Source organism: Chanodichthys erythropterus, chromosome 16, assembly GCF_024489055.1.
Source record: "Chanodichthys erythropterus isolate Z2021 chromosome 16, ASM2448905v1, whole genome shotgun sequence".
In the NCBI taxonomy this organism is placed as follows: domain Eukaryota; kingdom Metazoa; phylum Chordata; class Actinopteri; order Cypriniformes; family Xenocyprididae; genus Chanodichthys; species Chanodichthys erythropterus.
In genome coordinates, this window is record NC_090236.1 from 39,563,032 (window position 1) to 39,583,480 (window position 20,449).

Consider the following 20,449-nt stretch of genomic DNA (forward strand, 5'->3'; position numbering starts at 1 on the left):
TTTCACAGCATGTCTCATTGTCTCTGCTGTTTATTTAAAAAAGTACTTTCTTTTTTAAATCTTTTTAAATCAATTAAATCTTTATGCGTTGTGATCGTATAGTGTATAGCAGGGTTTCTCAACCTTTTGCCTACTGCGACCCACTTTTTTTTGTATACCAGTCATATGACCCACTAAGGCTGGAAATAAATAAATAACTGAAATGCATCTTTAGACCTAGGCTACATTATATGCTTATTATAATTAATTTCATGAAAACACAAACACTTTCAATAATTAGGCAGACTATGAAGCAAACTGATTTATTTATTTTTACACACGTTAATTTGAGAAATTTGAGACTGCCACTCTAAAATGATGATATCCAGACACTGGAATTGACCCTTCGCCAGGAGTTTGATTGACAAGCGATCTAACCAATCATAGCGCCGAATCAACCATTTTGTCTGACAAAGCAGCCAGGAGTTAGAAGAATAACCTCTGGATATGAACTTGAAAAAATGTGTATTTACGTATTTCTGTGCTTTAAACAACATTCATTCTCATGTTAATTTTATTTGATGCCATAAATTAGCTAGTAGGAACAGATGATCGGTTCACGAGCCGCTTGAGCTGTGGCGCTACAGCAATCTGTCACAACATTAAAGCATTTTTTATTGTTTTTCATTTTTTATTGTTCGAATTGCTTAAAAAAAAATTACACAATTTGAAAGCTGGGACTTTGTTTAATATCATAAGTAACCTGCTCTGTCGTGTTATCCATGTCCTCTCCACAATGTATTTTTCACTGCGTGTGGCGTGACAGCGCCATGGCTTGTCGGATAAAGCAACAGTAACTAAGGGGGGCGGATCTTTGCAAAGGGTGTCGCACACAAACTACCTATTGTCAGCCTATTCCTGCTTTTTGTTTTCATTGCAGTCACGAAAATCCCGAATAGCAAAGTAGTGCTAAATGGTAAGAGAAACTTCAATGCACGGTCTGCGAGTTCTGGATATTCGCTGCCTTTGAAGTGGAAGGAGTTTATGAATCTTCTGCTTTTTTTCTTTTTAAAAAAAAAAACGGATGCATTTTGTCAAGCTAACAGTCCGTGGCTGCATACAGTAGGTCTGGCATACCAATGCATTGCAATCTCCTGCGCCGTCGTTACCAAGCAATGGGGTAAACAGCTGCTAGCCTGTGCAACATTACTTAGAGTAGGACCTTGTCCAATAAGAGCCATTCGCGGCAGTGATAAATTATTGTGATAGGAAAGTTTAGAAACAGCGTTACAAAGTTACGGCAATAATGATTCAACATGCAACATTCAAAAATACGATTCGTTGGAGGTCACTGTTTAAATGAGTCTTTAGTGAAGCACACTTTTACTGGCTGTGCCGGTGTAACACAGAGAACACAGAGAAAGTCTTGCAACCCTCTATAGAATGGGTCGCGACCCACTGGTTGAGAAACACTGGTGTATAAAATGTTGCAATTTGACAACAACAGAAATTTCAATTAACTGATTACAAATAAATGGAAAACTGAACAATTCAATTGGATCGGAGGGTAAACATCCCCACCTATTGCCAAACATATACAATTCCATTTAAACAATTAATTAATACATTAAACATTAAAACAACACATCTTACAACATACCTGCACAATGGAGACCATGTTGAAATAGTAGAAAACTTAACACAAGAACAAGAAAAAGGGGAGGGGAACAAAAACCAGAAAAATTACAGTGTGAATGTCCATGACACATTTCAGCATAAATGTCCATTACAAAATTCCTCCGTAGGAAGTATGCAAGATGGACCGGTACCAAAATCCACACCTAACACAGACTTAAAGAGATGCCCTAAACACCTCTCTTTACATACACAATTCAAGGATAGAAATGACTTCTTAAAAGACAATCTCAACTCAAAATGTCAAAAGCCAACTTATATGTTACCGATGAAAACAGCTTTTCACCACATGACAAAGAGAAATTACTGAAGTTGATGAATCATGCAAAAACGTCTCGGTTATGTATATAACCTTAGTTCCCTGAATAGGGAACGAGACGCTGCGTAAATCGCTATGGGAATGTCACTCTGCGTGATGTCGTCATGAAGCACGTATGAAATCTGTCCAATAGGGAGACGGTAAGTCATAGGCGGGTGACGTCACTGACCAGGAACCATAAAGCCAGCCCGAAAACACTCTCATTCAGCTTCTCAAAGTCTGAAGCAAGTTGCTCTCGGGCATGCAGGGAGTATGGCAAGGATACACAGTGTCTCGTTCCCTATTCAGGGAACTAAGGTTATATACATAACCGAGACGTTCCCTTTCAAGGGAACTCGCGCTGCATAAATCGCTATGGGAACGTCATACCAACGTTGCCATATGAGCAAGTGACCGATCGTGTAAAGCCGAAGCGCACAACTCACAGTAGCACCTGCGCCCCTAGAGTGGAGCTGAGGTCAAGTTCATAGAACTTTACAAATGTGTGCGGAGAGGACCAGCCTGCTGCATCACAAATGTCAGATAGGGAAACCCCTGAGATTAAAGCCTTCGAGGCAGCCATACTCCGAGTAAAGTGAGCCCTAACAGCGAATGGTGAAAGGCTGTCAAACCAACTCATAAGCAAGTGAGATGGCCTCGACCACCCACTTGCTCACTCTCTGCTTAGACGCTAGGAGACCTTATCTAGGTGCACCAAAACATATGCATCTAGTGCCCGTACTGGACACAGCAAATTAAGCTTTTCCTGGTCTGATGACGTAAAGGAGGAGGACAGAAGCCCTGCAGTACAATAGGTCTCACAGTATTAGTGAGAACCTAGGAACGTATACCTTCAGAGGCACGATGGAGAAACCGACAGGGCTTGAATGTCTACAAATCTCTTAAGAGATGAAATAGTTAGAAGAAACAATGTATTTAGTGAAACTTTTTTTTTTTTTTTACTTTTCCGACACTTCTTCAAAGGTTCGAAGAGAGCCATAGAAAGGCCTTGAAGGACAAAGGACAAAACTCAGGTCGGAAGTCTTGTGTGTACTGCAGGTCTAAGCCTCAAGGTGCCAAGGAGGAAACAAGTAATAAGCGGGTGTCTCCCCAAAGATACCCCACAAAAATTGGATGTGCCTAAACTTCCTTCAGTTAAACAAAGACAAAACTGAGATCATTGTGTTTGGAAACAAAGATGAAGTTCTCAAAGTGAACACATACCTTCACTCTAGGGGTCAAACAACTAAAAATCAAGTCAGGAATCTTGGTGTGATCTTGGAGTCAGACCTTATTTTCAATAGCCATGTAAAGAAAATAACTAAATCAGCATATTATCATCTCAAAAACATTGCAAGAATTAGATGCTTTGTCTCCAGTCAAGACTTAGAGAAACTTGTTCATGCTTTCATCACCAGTAGGGTGGATTATTGTAATGGGCTCCTCACTGGCCTTCCCAAAAAGACCATAAGACAGCTGCAGCTGCTGCCAGGATTCTGAGCAGAACCCGAAAACATGAACACATCACACCAGTCCTCAGGTCCTTGCACTGGCTTCCAGTTGCATTTAGATTTGATTTTAAAGTACTGTTACTTGTTTACAAATCACTTAATGGCCTAGGACCTCAATACATTACATATATGCTCAAAGAATATAAACCTAACAGATAACTTAGAAATACCAAGGGTTCACTCAAAGCAAGGAGAGTCTGCTTTTAGCGGTTACACCAGCTGTGGCTGGAACCAGCTTCCAGAAGAGATCAGGTGTGCTCCAACACTAGCCACATTCAAATCCAGACTCAAAACACATCTTTTTATCTATGCATTTGCTGATTGAGCACTGTGCTATGTCCGAACTGTCTGCATTTTATTTTATACATATTATCTTTTTATTCTTTTAATTCATTTTCCTGTTTTTATTTAGTTTTTAATGTATTTTATATCTTTTATGTATCATCTTGTTAATCTGACTTTTAATGCATTTTAAATATTGCTGTCTGGTTGAAAGAGCAGGGAGAATTAGGAAGAAATTGATTAAGTTAAAATTTGGATAAGGGGGCAAACCATGGGGAAATTTGAGCTGTGGTGCATGGTTAAGATATCTCTGGATTACAGTCAGGACACTTTCCAACGGGGGAAATTTGAACTGCGTTGCATAGATAAGATAGCTCCGGAAGGGGGATTAGGGCTGTGTGGCACAGTTTGAGGTGTCTTGGCAAAAGGGGAGATTGAAACTTTGTTTATCAGTTTGAAGTGCCTTAACAGGTAGCAGTCCTGTGAGGAAGATCCATCTAGATCTGCTCTGATGGATAGATCCGTTTAGATCCACTCTGACAGACAACAACAACAACAACAAAAAACTCCCTAAGACTTCCTAGCTCATCCATCCAGACAGCAAATTCTCAGTTTTTACTGTTATTTCTATTCCTTATGTTCTATTATTATTCTTCTTTGTGTAAAGCACTTTGAATTACCATTGTGAATGAAATGTGCTTGTAACACAGTTCATAAATATGGGAAGAAGGAGGTGGGAACCGGCGAACATTCAAACAAACTTTAATTCAAAATAAACAAAGAACAAACGAAAGTAACGCTGGCAGACCCTCGCGGACGTCTGCCGGCCACACAAACATAATAAAACATAACGTAAAGTCCAGGCCTGGTCCTCTCTCGTCCTTCACTGACGTCGCTCCTCTTTTTATGCTCCCAGATCTCCTTCGTGAGATACTCAAGTTTTACCTCGCGCCGTTCTCTCACGGCTCTCGCCCGCCCTGGTCGCCACAGTGCTATACAAATAAAATTGCCTTGCCTTGCCTTGCCTTGCCCACTTAAAGGAGCGTGGTAAGCAGCTAAGGCCGCCACGTACACCTTCAGTGTGGAGGGGGATGACCCTGAAGAAAATCTATTCTGCAGGATCTCCAGTACTGCGCTAACCGGGCAGTTGACTGGATCCCACTTGTGATTTTCACACCAAGAAGTGAATAATCTCCACTTTAGTGCATATAGTTTCCTCGTGGAGGGAGCTCTGGAATGGAGTATGGTCTCAACAACCTCCGTTGAGAGACCAGAGGCTATGAGACATGCCCCCTCAGAGGTCACGTCCACAGCCATGGCTGTACCATAACATCCAGCCCAAGAGGTGCTGGGTTTGAAATCGAGAACCACAGTGGACAGTGAGTCGTCTCTCGAGACGCAAACAGATCCACTTGGGCTTAGCTGTAATTCTCCATAAGAACTTCAGCCACTCGTGGGGAAGTCTCCATTCCCCGGGCCTCGGCCTCTGCCTCGACAGAATATCTGCTCCCACATTCAGGTACCCCGGGATATAGACTGCTCTGTAGGAACAGCAGTTTCCCTTGGGACCACAGGAAAATCTGATTCGCCAGTTTGTAAAACGGGCGTGATCTCAGACCCCCCTGATGAATTATATAAGAGACTACTGATGTGTTGTCTATACTGACTAACACATGTTGGTCTCTGAGGTCTGGAAGGAAGTATTTCAATGCCAGAAATACCGCCATAATTTCCAGGCAATTATGTGCCAAGAGAGATGATGGTCCTGCCATAGACCTCGAGTTGAGCAACCACTCATGATCGCCCCCCAACCCGTGAAGGATGCATCTGTTGTTAGCGTGACGCGACGACTGAGAGCCCCCAGCACAGGTCCCTGGGATAGAAACCAAGGTTGCTTCCATATGTCTAGAGCACGTAAGCATCGCCGCGTGACTCTGATCATGCGAAACGGATTCCCCCTCAGTGAGAACCCCTTGGTTTTGAGCCACCACTGCAATGGTCTCATGTTCAGTCAGGCCAAAAGGTGTTGGACGCTGCTGCCATCAGACCTAACAGTCTCTGTTTTACAGTGAGTGACTGGCCTAGCTTTATGTCCGAGACAGTATTGAGGATTGATGTTATTTGAGCCGGAAATAAACAGGCTCTCATAATCATCGAATCCCATACCACGCCTAGATAAGTGGTTCTCTGAGCTGGAGAAAGCACACTTTTTTTCGCGTTTAGTCTCAACCCCAACTTTTCCATGTGAGCGAGAACAACATCTCGATGTTGAACCGCCATCTGCTCTGATTGAGCGAGAATAAACCAATCGTCTATATAGTTGAGCATGCGGATGCCCTGCATACGCAAGGGTGTCAGAGCCGCATCTACACACTTGGTAAAAGTTCGGGGTGACAATGCTAGGCTGAAGGGGAGAAACCAATATTGGTATGCTTCGCCCCCGAAAGCAAACCTCAGGAATTCTCTGTGATGCGGGAGGATTGACACATGGAAATATGCGTCTTTTAGATCTATCGTCACAAACCAGTCCTCGGATCTGATCTGTGACACGACATGCTTTCTTTGGCACAATGAAGTAACAGCTGTAAAAGCCTGACTCCCTGCTGGGAGGAGGGACCCTTTCTATAGCCTCCTTTCGCAAGAGTGTCTGAACTGAATCGCATATCCCTCTTCTATAGTTCGCAGGACCCACTAAGATACTTTTGACAGATTTTTCCACTCTGAAAAAAAATCTACTAAGGGAACCAGCCTCTCAAGGCTGGCCTCTGGTGGAGCATGAGCAGCCAGCACAGTGCCCTGAAGAGGCGGACCGGCAGGGAACAACTGGCGTGACTGCAGAGGAAGCACGCCACCCTCGGGTGACACGCAGGGAACTACTGCACCCCGGCATTGCGGCGGGGTTGGCAGAGCGCCCTCCTGAAGGCACCGAAGACACACAGGCACCGTATGATGAGGTGAACACTGTCTGTCTCCGGAGGGGACCATCCTCAGGGAGGGAACCAGCCTCTCAAGACTGGCTCCTGATATGTTTTTAAGCAGCCAGCACAATGCCCTGAATCGGCGCACCGGTAGGGAACAATTGACTGGGCTACCATGAAGAGTGCAAGCCACCCTTAGGTGACTCGTGGGGAACTACTGCGGCCCGGCGTTGCGGCGAGGTCATCAGAGTGCCCCTTGGGGACACCAAAAAGGCAGATAGCTTCCATATAATTGAGGTTAGCGCCATCTGTCTGTTTGGAGAGAAAAAACTAATCAGGGAACCAGCCTCTCGAAGCTGGGCCCTAATGTGTATTGTGCAACCAGCAGAATGCCCTTAATTGGCGCACCGGCAGGGAACAATTGGCTTGGCTGCCACAGAGAATGCGAGCCACCCTTGAGTGACTCACGAGGGATTACTGAACCCTGGCATTGCGGCAGGGTTGGCAGAGCGCCCCCTTGAGGGTACCAAAGGCAGATGGGTACCATATAAAGAGGTAAACGCCATCTGGCTTTGGAGGGAAAAACTGCACAGGGAACCAGCCTCTCAAGGTTGGGCCCTGGTAAGTTTTGCGCAACCAGCACAACGCCCCGCATTTATTCCATGCTAACAACATCCAGCTCCTCAGAACTAGACGCCATTAACGTGACTGTATCCACCGGAGTGGAAGAAACCGCAATGCGTGCTTCCTGCCTCTGAAATAGACCTTTTTTTTTTTTGTTTGTTTGTTTGTTTGTTTTTAGACGCAGCAGATAAAGGCAAAGATAGGGCATGGCCCATCTCAAACCCCTCTGCTACATCCGTTTGCGAATCCCAAGACCTAAGGCGCCGCCCTGCCTCGGCAGAAGCGGGACCAAGCCCTGAGAAACGCGAGCCGAGCCACCCTCCTCAAAGAGAGCTCGGCGGGAGCGCAGCGCTGCTCGCAATGCACACAGGCAGCCCCCTCGAGAGCTGCCTGGGCATGCTGCACTCCCAAACAAACAACACACATTCTATGTGTATCAATTCCCGGGATAAATGCGGGCATGGATGAACACACTTCCTGAAATGTTGTTCGCTCGCCATAATCACAATATATTAGAACAGACAACAATAAATAGACGCGTAGCGCTTGCTGAAGACACAGAAGCTGAATGAGAGTGTTTTCGGGCTGGCTTTATGGTTCCTGGTCAGTGACGTCACCTGCCTATGACGTACCATCTCCCTATTGGACAGATTTCATACGTGCTTCATGACGACATCACACAGAGGCGTTCCCATAGCAATTTACGCAGCGTGAGTTCCCTTGAAAGGGAACTGACTATTAATCTCAAGATCAATCTTTGTGGAGGTTTAATGGTCCTACCAGCCTTAGTACTAATTGTGTCTGTGTGAATGTGTTTTGGTTGATTGCAAATTACAGGGTCAACTGTATCCGGAACAGGGTTTTTGACTACATGTGAAAGTGGAAAAACTGGCAGGGTCAAGGAGTGCTGAAAGGAACTCTGATCTAACTCATCGTCAGGAGGTAGTCCTTCATCCAACAAATGCGGGACGTCACTTCCCTGTTCGGTGCATACAGAGCTACTAGGGGTATCAGAGTTTGCTTTTAAATTTGATTTGTGCACATCCAAAGAACATGACATTTCAGACAAAACAACTGTTTCACTGTCACTATCAGGGCAGCTGTGCTGATCAGACTGCATAACCCAATGAGCTGTTCCTCTTATCACTCTCTGGATGATCAGGCAAGTTCATAGTTGAATCACTTGAATTGGACTTGGATAGTAAATGGACTAAATGGAATCTTTCTACAGACAGTTAACAGGGAGTAAGACATTCCAGTGGACAGCCTTTTAACTGCCTGTTTCAGTGTCTCTTATCCAATAAACATTAATGGGTGATCTCACTGACATCAATTCATATAGGCTGGACTCCCACTTGTCTGCGATTTTCCATCACAAAGGGAGATTTGACACTTTTGACACTTGTGGTGCCTACACAAAGGGGCACAATATCACTCTCACGGACCTTCTCCGGGTCTGTTCCTGGTTGGTGGAACGACCTGCCATGCTCTATCCGAGCAGCTGAGTCTCTAGCCATTTTAAAAAAAATGCTAAAGACATATCTCTTTCATCAGCACTTGACCCAGTAATAGTAGCACTTACCTTGATTTCTATTCTTCTTCCATCTATTTGTGTATTTATTAAAAAAAATAATAATTAAAAAAAAAAAAAAAAAAAAAAAATATATATATATATATATATATATATATATATATATATATATATATATTTCCTTGCTACGAGCACTTTATTGACATAACTGTGACTTCACACAGCACTTACATACTGTTGTTCTCATGTTGATTTGATTGATTCTACTATTTTCATTTGTAATTCGCTTTGGATAAAAGCGTCTGCTAAATGATTAAATGTAAATGTAATATTCCCTGTACTCCTGCCAAAAAAAACAAAACAAAAACAAAAACAAAAAACAGAACATCTCTATAAAATGTTGGTAGTATAATACCATACCTAAGAATGATCTGATTTGTCTATGTAGTCAATCACTCCATTTGTCATGGAGTGATTCCATTGGAGTCCATCAAGTCTGCTGCTTTAACATCCGTAATGGCCTTTATTAACACCATCTTCACAAATTACATGGCCAAGAAACGTAACTAACTTTCTCAAGAAATGGCATTTTTCAGGGGAAAGCATGATATTGTGGCCCTTGAGTCTTGAGAACAGCATCTCCAGCCTTTCAAGTGCAACCTGTTCATTGGGAGTAAACACCATGAGATCATCAAGGTAGCATAATAAAAAAATACAATTCTTGTCACCAAAGATTGACATCATCATACGTATGAATTTAGCTGGGCTATTGCAGCATCCTGTTATATTCATGCAATCCAAATGGAGATGAAAAAGCAGTGTATTTCATATCGTCCTCGTGCAAAGGAACATTATAGAAACTTGAGGTAAGGTCCATAGTCGAGAAGAAAGCATTCCCTCCAAGAGGAGTTAAGGCATCTGACTGGTGTGATAAAGGATGGGCGTCTTTTACTGTTCTAGCGTTCAGCCATCGAAAGTCTGAACAGATACTCATATCACCATTCTTTTTCCACACCAGGACAAGAGGAGAAGCATACTGATTGATTTGTTTGATTTTCTGATAATACCCTTCTCTTCCATTTCATCCAACGCTACTCTGTTTCTCATAATGGCCTGGAGGTACATGATGGTAGGGGAGACAAAAGGGTTTGTCATCCACTAAGCAGATCCGATGTACAAAATCTTTGGCTTCACCACAATCCTTTGTGTTCCTTTAAAATATGGACTTATATACAGTGGGTACAGAAAGTATTCAGACCCCCTTAAATTTTTCACTCTTTGTTATATTGCAGCCATTTGCTAAAATCATTTGAGTTCATTTTTTTCCTCATTAATGTACACACAGCACCCCATATTGACAGAAAAACACAGAATTGTTGACATTTTTTGCAGATTTATTAAAAAAGAAAAATCACATGGTCCTAGGTATTCAGACCCTTTACTGTGACACTCATATATTTATCTCAGGTGCTGTCCATTTCTTCTGATCATCCTTGAAATGGTTCTACACCTTCATTTGAGTCCAGCTGTGTTTGATTATACTGATTGGACTTGATTAGGAAAGCTACACACCTGTCTATATAAGACCTTACAGCAAACAGTGCATGTCAGAGCAAATGAGAATCATGAGGTCAAAGGAACTGCCTGAAGAGCTCAGAGACAACATGGCACAGATTCTGCTGCACTTAAGGTTCCTAAGAGCACAGTGGCCTCCATAATCCTTAAATGGAAGACGTTTGGGACGACCAGAAGCCTTCCTAAGGCAGAGTGAGCAGCATCATTGCAGATAGCACATGGCAAAGCATCCAAACCTTCAGTCCAAGGGAGTCTGTTATAAGGCTGTTATTTAGGATGAGACTGAGGTCCATTTGTATTGGTCAGCAGGACTTTCTCAAGCATGTCAATGACCTTTTCAAGAGCAGAGAAATCTGCTTTTTTGTTGTTGTTCGCACACCATGGGAGTGGGCACCGGAACCGTCTTAACTAGGGATGTCCAGATCCGATCACGTGATCGGAAATCGGGCCCGATCACGTGGTTTCAGACTCGATCGGAATCGGATGTTACCTCCCGATCAGGACTCGGATATATATGTATTAGGGGTGCAACGGTTCTCAGTAAAAAATCGAACCATACGGTTCTCCACTTACGGTTAGGTACGCACTTGCACCGCGGTCCCTCTCGAATGACGACGCATCTATTGGTGAATATGGTTTGTTTAAAATAGCAACGTGGAAAACAGACAGACAGAGTTCAAATTATGTATGTTTCAGTCGATGGATGCGCAAAATGTTACAACAACGATAATCAGAAAGCGTGGACAAAACAGTCATTCTTTGTAAACTGTTAACTGCGAGTGCCGTATGCTCTAATGTCCAGTCATTTACGCCGTCATCACCCGGGTGTTGATACAGGTGAGACCTGAACAGCACACGTTGCTGTCTGCGTTTAAACTAACTCATTTTAGCCTTGCTGATTTAAACCTTCAAGAACAAGACGCGAAAGAGAACTCGCACGCGCTGTGAGAAGATTTGTGTGCACTCATCCGAAGCGCGCACACGCTTATTTCAGTCAGCGCGCAAATACTGAGTTCTCTTTCAAGTCTTGCGCTTCAGCAGGCAAATTCATACAAAAATTATGTCAACATGCCCGTCTTAGCGAGTATCCTAGCAAACATAGTCGGTTATGTCTTAAGTGAACGTATATTAGTCGAGAAAGACAGCGCATGTGTAACAGTATATGTACTGGATCGTGCATGTCTTATAGGGAAAAAACACTATTCCTGCTGCCTGTTTTTAATGTTAAATCAAACAACAAATAACAAAGAAATCACTCACTGCTCTTGACTGAATAGTTTTTGTAACTTCAATAATGATTAATCTTTATTTATTTTATACAGTAAAGATAATATGCAGTGATATTTTATATTTGATTACTTTATCCATTTTCTGTACGTGAAAACGATTGTTAGATTCCTGAAAAACCTGAAAAGCACTGTTCCTGGATCTGTTTTTTTCGCTCTTCTTTATTCTTTTTCATGTATTATAGAAGTATCGGATCGGGACTCGGTATCGGTAGATACTCAAAATCAAATGACTCGGACTCGAGGGCAAAAAAACGTGATCGGGACATCCCTAGTCTTAACATCAATCTTGTTGACTGAAACTCTTTCACTTTGGCTGCGATGCACTGTATTTGTGGCATTGAAAGATAAATCAGATTGGTAGTCATTAAGTACAGCCTGTACTTCATGTGCTGACCACTTGTCAATCAGTTTGGACCTGAAGATTAAGGCTAAGTCTTAACTCGGGCAGTGTCTGATAAACGTGCACTATTTCCACACTGGACTTGTGAAGTGTTTTACCTTGCTCTTGCAGGCATTCTGATGTGACATCTGCTGCTTTGTTGAGTCTCAACCAGTAGTTGTATGGATTCTCATCCTCCTATAGCAAGGTAGTGTAAAAATCAGCAAGAGGGATAGGTGAGTATAGATTACAACTGAAATGTTTACGCAGCAGGCTGTAGACAGAATTTGGGCAGACAGTAGAGGAGGAGTCACAGTTCCTGATCCAGAATTTGACTACATCTTTTGCTTTACCATGCAGGTGTACAAGGACTTCTTCCACATGTTCATTGGCACTCATGTTGCTCTTTTTGACAAATTTCCTCATCAGATCTTCCCGTTCTTCAATTTCAATTGTGTCAGAACCATCTCCTCTGAATTAAGGTGGCCATGATCTAGCATGTGCTGAATTACTTGGTTTTGTGACAAATGTGCCATGCTTGAAGAGCTAGTAGCCTTATTATCATCAGGGTGTTGTTTTTTGGGGTGTCAATGCTATAAGGAATAAGATTTGTCAACAGTTAGACAACATTTTATCTAATCTGATGGACAATTGAACTCATTTGCCCCAACATATCAGGTACACCAAGTTCAACATTAGGCATTGACGTGATCTAGGCTTATGATTGACAATTGACCATGTCTGATGCATCACACTCTATGCACACAGTGCACACCCTTCTAGTAATGCCATATCTACTATCACTATTGCCAGTATTGGGGCTGATAGGGAATTGGTACACTGTAAAAAATGATTCTGGGTTTTAGTCAGATGGACAAATAAAATCATGTCCTGTCAACTTGCAGTGTCTCACAACACAGTAGAATGAGTTATATCAACCTCAACTTGAAGGGAAATTGAAAACTTTAAATAATGTGTTCATATAATGTGACAACCTCTGCTGTTGGTCTTGGGTATTGCTGCTTGGTGCCTGTTTCCACAAATTAGCAGTCTATTGGATACACCTGTCATCAGTGCTTCAGGCGCTCCTTTAAAAAGCATTTTCCAGTTGAGCTAGGAAGAACTTTGGGGACTTTGGAACTTTGGCTTTTTGGACTTTTACCTTTGTTTGGTTTTGGAATTTTTTTTTTTGTTTGATTTGTTTTCTGCATTCATGCCTCAACATTACATTACACTTTCAACCATGCTCTTTGCTTTACACACTGACGTTACTGATGGACAGACACATTGTGATTTCCTTTGATTGTTTTCACTCTATTATTTAATGTTGTGTTAATTTAGTAGTAAATAAACATTTTCATGAGCTTAACGTTTGGGTTTCGTGTGTCCCTTGTTTTTGTTGCTTCCTTTGAGCCAGGGGTCGTAACAAAATGGGGGCTCGTCCTTGCTTTAACTTAATTAAATTAAGTTAAATATTTTTTGGGGCGCTTCGAGTTTGATAATTAAATATTTTGGACACACGAAAATTTGTACCGAAGTCAATTTGTTCACCATGTGAAGTCACCAGTTGGTAAGTACATATGTGCAATATTGTTTGTTTGAACGTGAGTTTTCTCTGTTAGGCAAAGCGGCATGTTTCTTTTGAGATGTGTTGGGTTTATTTTGTGTAGTGTTGCGCTGAAAGTGGGTAGTAGTCATTATCTCGGGGGCACATCCGTGGTGTTGAAAGCGTCGCTGGTCTGACCAGTTGTGTTTTTCATCCAGCGGGCTATAGTGCATAAATACCCCCTACCTATAAGCGCATGAAGACTAGAGTTGAAATCAATCTTGCTTTATGTACAGCAAGATTCTAATTTCAATCAGAGACAATCTAAGGGCAGCAGTTAATATGGTTTTAATGAAAAATTCACAACTTCCTTCAGTTTACATACAAATGTATTCATTTATAACCACACACTGTTTGAACAGGAATTAACATCACATTCAGGAAAAACAAGTGGCTGTAAAAATGGCATTTCATGGTGACTAAAACAAATAGACCTGGTTTCACAGACAGATAGTTTAACTTGAGACAAAACAATGGCAGTGACATATTTTAAGATATGTTTTCAGTTAAAACTGCTCAGACAAACATTTTAGTCTGGGACTAGATTTAAGCCTTGTCTGTGAAAGGGATTAAGCAGTAAAAAAAAAAGAAAAAAAAAAAGTAAAGTAAAAAACAAAACAATAGCACAGACAAATTGTAAGATGTCAGTGCAAGTTACTTTCAGTTAAAACAGCTCAAACATGCATTTTAGTCATTGGAAAAGAGCCTGGAAAACTATGACAACATAAATGCATTCTGCATCTGTAAATTTTAAGTAAATACAAATGGAAACTCACCAACAAAGACAGAAACACAGTACTACAGACTGAAACACTACCACAGTTCACTATTCAGGACTTGAAACTTTAAGGATTGAAGCTGTTCTGATGCAAAAATTGTCCTTATTCATTAAATTGATACTCTGATGAACTCAGGGATTTCCACCAAGAGCAATGCCCGAAAGCTGATCAGGAGCATAAACGGAGCCAGTTTTGCAGAAACAGCAAATACAAACTTTGAGGCCTCCTTTTTTTTCAGCCCTCACTTGATGCAAGGCATCTAAAGAAAACAAAAACCAACAGGAAGTTAGAACTACACAATGTAGTGTATGACTGACAGAAGGTGGGTCATATATATTTGGAAATGTGACTGTTACAATGTACTACAAAATTAAGTAAAACTTGAAATATGATTTAAAAAAAAAGGTTTAAGTTAAAACACGCTGAATTCAAATTTATGATTATTTAATAAAGACCATTATAGGTTGATGTATATCATACCCAGAAGCAGGGCACAAGCTGATGTGACTGAAGTGAGTTGATTCAAAACTTTCTCTCCCTCGATCACAATGTCAATGTCAGCCAGTGGTTCATGAAGTTCTCCAGCTCCTTCTGAATAATGAACACCACGAAGAGCTGTTCAGGGTCACCCTCACAATCATCTGTCTGGTTATCCTAAAGCAGTGCACATAAAACAATTTCAGTTTCATCGCCTTTTGCTAGAATGACTACAAAATAAACAAATTTACACTTTTTCTGAAAAAAATAACACATGGGAACACAGGCAAAACAAAACACAAAATGGTTTGGACATTAGTAATTCATTATCAACAACTATATCAGTTTTTATAGAAATTACTTACCATGTATTGTAAAGTGTCCTCAGTCATCAAACATCAATTACCAATTATCAAACTTTATTTTATTTTCTTTAACAAACTGAGAGTGAGATTTCTGCTTGATATCTCCTTTTTGAGTATGTGTGTGGTGGTTTATGGCACATGTTTGTATGCAGAACCAAAACATTCATATGATTGGTCAAATCAGCCTGTATTCTGTACGATATTAATTCATAAAGTGTTGTATGCTTGACTATGTACCGAAAATATCGACATGCCATTCTGATACAGTTCCCTGCTGCTAATCCTCTTTTACTGTTCAAAAATAGTATTGGTTCAATGTAGGATTTAGACAGACTATTGTAAACGTGAATAAAGTGTTGAACATGCTGTCTTATATCTTTGGTACATTCTGTCAACAGATGCTGTTCTTCACACCATCAGACACAATGAGAAGCTCATCAGAAAATGGATGTGTAATTTGTATTTGTGTATAGAGGGTCACCATTGGTCCAATATATATATTGTTACGTCCCAGGACGTATATTGTTTATTGTTTTGTTGTTCTGTGACTGTGTATGTGACACTGTCTCTCTGATGCCCAACAGCCTGCTGGGAAGTGTAGTTTTTTTTCCCTATTTCCTCTGTTCCTCCCTGTCCTCTTGCAGGAGCCCAATTGATGCCACCTGTTCCTCGTTAGAGTATGGAGAGGAGCGTGCATTTACACCGCAGGAGCTGGCTGTTCCCCAGAGAGAGTGTGGCCTGTCTTCCCTCCCAGAACTTTTGTTGTCTTGGCTGTTGTGAAAGCCTCTTTAAGAGAAACCTGTTGTATTTGCCGGTGTGAAAGCTTCTTTGAGAGAAACCTGTTGTATCTGCTGTTGTGGCAGTGTGTAATTGTCCCATTATTAATGTTGCAGATGCAGTAGGGAGGTGGGTGCTCTTTTGTTTTTACTAACCCCTGTTTTCCCCTGTTTTTGGTTAGTGAGGCAGTCAGGTAAGGGTTTTGTTGTTTATTTGATGTTTTGTTTTGATAGGTTATTTAGACTCCCTTACTCCAGTTAGCTTACTCCTTTTGTTTGTTATTTTGGCTTTAACCCCCTCCCAAAGCTAGAAGTGACTTGTGAGTTATCCGTATTATTTTGCCTTATCCTTGATTGTTATAAGAGACTTTGTTCAATAAACCTTTTCAAGAGTTATTTTGTGTTCGTGTGAGTTCTGGGAGTGCAGACTGAACCAACTCTCTCTCATTTTTGCCCTGTGTTTTTGAAGGGACATATCTTTTATTACTTTTTATTTCTATATGTTGCTCTCCCGCCACCCCTAGACAAAAGGGGGACGTAACATATTTGGGGGCTCGTCTCAAAGTTTTTCAAAGAGGCCATTTTCTTTACTCTACTTTGCTTGACTGTTTTAGTTTTTTGGGGGATGAGAGGAGACGTCTTGGAGGGTGAGCATGGATTTTGATTTAACAGCATTCACTTTAGCTCCTACTATTGAGGCCTTTAATAAGTGTAGAAAGCAGGATTTGCTGTTGATAGCAGACTTTTTTTTAGCATCAGTGTTCCAAGAGAAGCTGCTAAAGGGGTAATTAAGGATAAGCTTTACTCAGAACTAGTTACTGCTGGAATTCTGCCGACTGATTCAGAAGATGCTTTGGAGGACATATATATATATATATTTTATTTTGTTTTATTTTTTTTTATGAAAAACATGGTAAATTTTGCTGAATCTTAAGTTAAGTTTAAATAAAAACTATTGGATTTGTTAATGGAATATGTCTCTTCATTAGTGATGTTTTTACATTGTATTTAATTTAGCTTTGGGAAAATGTGTTTAACTGTATTTAAATAGTAACACAACTGTATTGTGTGAGATTATGTAATTCAGAGTACAGTAGTCAACATTTGAAGTGGATCAAAAAATTCAGCAAAGTTGTCCTAAGAAGAAGGTTTTAGGACAACTTTGATTTAAAGGTTTTGATCCCCTTCAAATGTTGACTATATTATACAAAGTATAAGTAATAACAAAGTATATTGTTATTGACTGCAAAGTGTGTAATGTTTAGTATTTGGAACAAGCCAAAGTTACTGAGCATACAGTATATACTATTACCTGTAAAATAATATATTCAGTGTATATTGCTTGTGTTTTCTGAAGACACAAATAAAGTGTACTTATAACACAAAGTATATTTATAACACAAATAAAGTACACTTTAATATCACTAATCAAGCATGTAATTAGTCCCTACACAGACATATACTTAAAATGTACTAAGTATACTTGAAGTTGTTCCAATTTAGCACACATAGGTATACTAAATATACTTAAAGTTGTATTTTAATACTAGGCCTACTTAATTTCAACTTAAATATAGGCTACTTAGAACAAAATTAGTTGTTTCAAAATGGCACACTTTAAATTAACTAATCATTAACACACTTGAAATATACTAATAATTAGTCTTGCTGCAAGTAATAATAATAATAATAATAAACTTTATTTTATATAGCGCCTTTAAAAGTAGCATCTCAAAGCGCTTTACATACAAAATGAAATTAAAAAGATACACATAACAGTACAGGCAGTAAAAACTAATCAAACAAAAAAGACCAAAAATAGAAAGGCAATATAACAAATAAAGTAATCACAAGAATCACATAAAGGCTATCCTAAAATAATATGTTTTAAGAGACTATTTAAAAACACTAAGGGATTCTGCATTCCTAATCTCAGACGGCAGGGAATTCCACAATTTAGGAGCTAAAGAAGAGAAAGCCCGATCACCCATAGATTTTAACCGTGTTGTTTGGACAGTTAAATGACCAGCTTCAGAAGAGCGTAGAACACGTGTAGGAGTCTAGGGGGTTAAAAGCTCACGCAGATATTGAGGGGCCAAATTATTCAAGGCCTTATAAGTGAGCATAAGAATTTTAAAATCAATACGAAAACTAACAGGAAGCCAGTGCAATTTTTCCAGGATAGGTGTAATGTGCTCCCTTGCACTGGTCCTAGTCAGTATTCTAGCAGCTGAATTTTGTACCAACTGTAATTTACTTAGGGTAGCTTTAGAAACTCCAGCCAGCAGTGCATTACAATAATCAATGCGTGAAAAAACAAAAGTGTTGATTAACTTTTCAGCCACAGAGAAAGTCAACATGGGACGTAATTTGGCAATGTTTCTGAGATGAAAAAATGATGCTTTGACTGTGTTACGAACATGATGGTCAAATGTTAAATTGGCGTCAAATATCACCCCCAGATTTTTTAGTTTAGTTTGGAATTGTAAAGCAGAGCCATCCACACTTAAGGTTATGGACTCTGCTTTACGCAACTGATGAGGTGAACCAATGAGCATCACTTCAGTCTTGTCACTGTTTAGACAAAGAAAATTTTCAGACATCCATTTTTTAATCTCAGTAAAACATTGAGAAAGAAAAGACACAGGCATATTGACACCAGGTTGTGAATGTATATAGATCTGAGTGTCATCAGCATAAAAGTGAAAGTTAAGACCAAGAGTTCTTAAAAGTTGGCCAAATGGAAAAATGTAAATACTAAAAAGTAAAGGGCCCAAAACTGATCCCTGGGGAACACCACAATGCACCTCACCGATCTCAGACTTGCAATCACCCATCACAACAAACTGCCTGCGATCAGAGAGGTAAGACTTAAACCACTGTAATGCAGAATCAGAAACTCCAAAGATAGTCTCTAAACAGGTGATTAAAATAGAGTGATCTATAGTGTCAAAAGCGGCACTAAGATCAAGAAGAATCAGTATAGACAGATGTCCAGAATCAGAAGCCATTAACAAGTCATTAGTGACCTTAACTAACGCTGTTTCAGTGCTGTGAAGTTTACGAAATCCAGACTGAAGTGGCTCAAAAAGATCATTAGAGGAAAGATGAGAAAGCGGTTGAGAAGCCACTGTTTGTTCCAAAATTTTGGTGAGGAAAGGAAGATTGGAGATGGGACGAAAATTATTCAGATTATTAAAGTCCATGTTGTTAGTTTTTGGTACAGGGGTGACAGCAGCAGTTTTAAGTGCTGCTGGCACAACACCGGTGCACAGAGAGTTATTGATAATTCTCAAAACAACAGGAGAGAGGGAATCAAAACATGATTTAAAGAGACAAGATGGTATCGGATCAGCTCTGGAAGTTGAGGCTTTCAGTTTTGAAACCATATTACATACAGACTGGGAGTCATGAATAGCAAAGTTGGAGAGAGAAATACCAGAAAATGCAGAAATATTTGAGGAGGCAGCAGAAGTATGAGTGGAAACAATGTGGTTTCGTATATTATGAATTTTGGTGCTAAAAAACTCCAAAAACATATTACAACGGTGAGTTGAAGCAGGAACATTAGAGAGGCTGTGATTTTTTTTAAGCAGCTTGTTGATTGAGTAAAATAGTTGTTTAGGGTTTCTCTGATCGCTGACAATTAACTGAGAAAAATAATCAGATCTAGCTGACACAATTTCAGCCTTATATTTAAATAAGCTGTCTTTCCAGGCCTGGTGATGAACAGTTCAACCTGATATGCGCCATCTACGCTCCATTTTGCGACACAAAGCCTTCATTGCACGCAGATCATCATTGTACCAAGGAGCAGAGCGTGCAAAAGAAACAGATCGTGATTTCAAAGGAGCCAGCGTGTCCAGGCCAGACAAGACAACATAATTCAGCACAGAAACATTGTCATCCAGATCATCAGACAGAGAATCACAACTTAAAAAAGAGTCAATAAAATCAGAAAAATCAGTGGGCTCAATAGATCTCCACTTGCGATAATTAATGATGCGAGAAGTGGAAGTGATCATGTCAGGTAATTCCATGTTAAAAAAGACAGCCCGGTGATCAGACAGACCTAAATCTGAGGTTGACAACTGAGACACAAATGAACCATTGGGAATCACAAGGTCTAAAGTGTGGCCTTTGTCATGTGTAGAACAGTCCACGAGTTGGTTTTGTTCAAAGCACTCCAATATGGACAAGAAGTCTTTTGTTATTGTGGAGTCTTTTATATCCATATGGATGTTGAAATCCCCCAGGAGAAGAATTCTTTCAAACCTGAGGCAGAGAAAAGACAACATATCTGATAATTCAGATAAAAAGTCTTTATTTGTCTTAGGAGGCCTGTAGACTGTAACCACTGCAGTA

At 40.4% G+C, this 20,449-nt stretch overlaps 1 pseudogene; it reads left to right on the plus strand.

Annotated features, from left to right (window-relative positions):
• Positions 1-6,091: 6,091 nt before the first annotated feature.
• LOC137003839 (protein NLRC3-like) overlaps positions 6,092-20,449 on the plus strand; it is a 45,269-nt pseudogene continuing 30,911 nt past the window's right edge.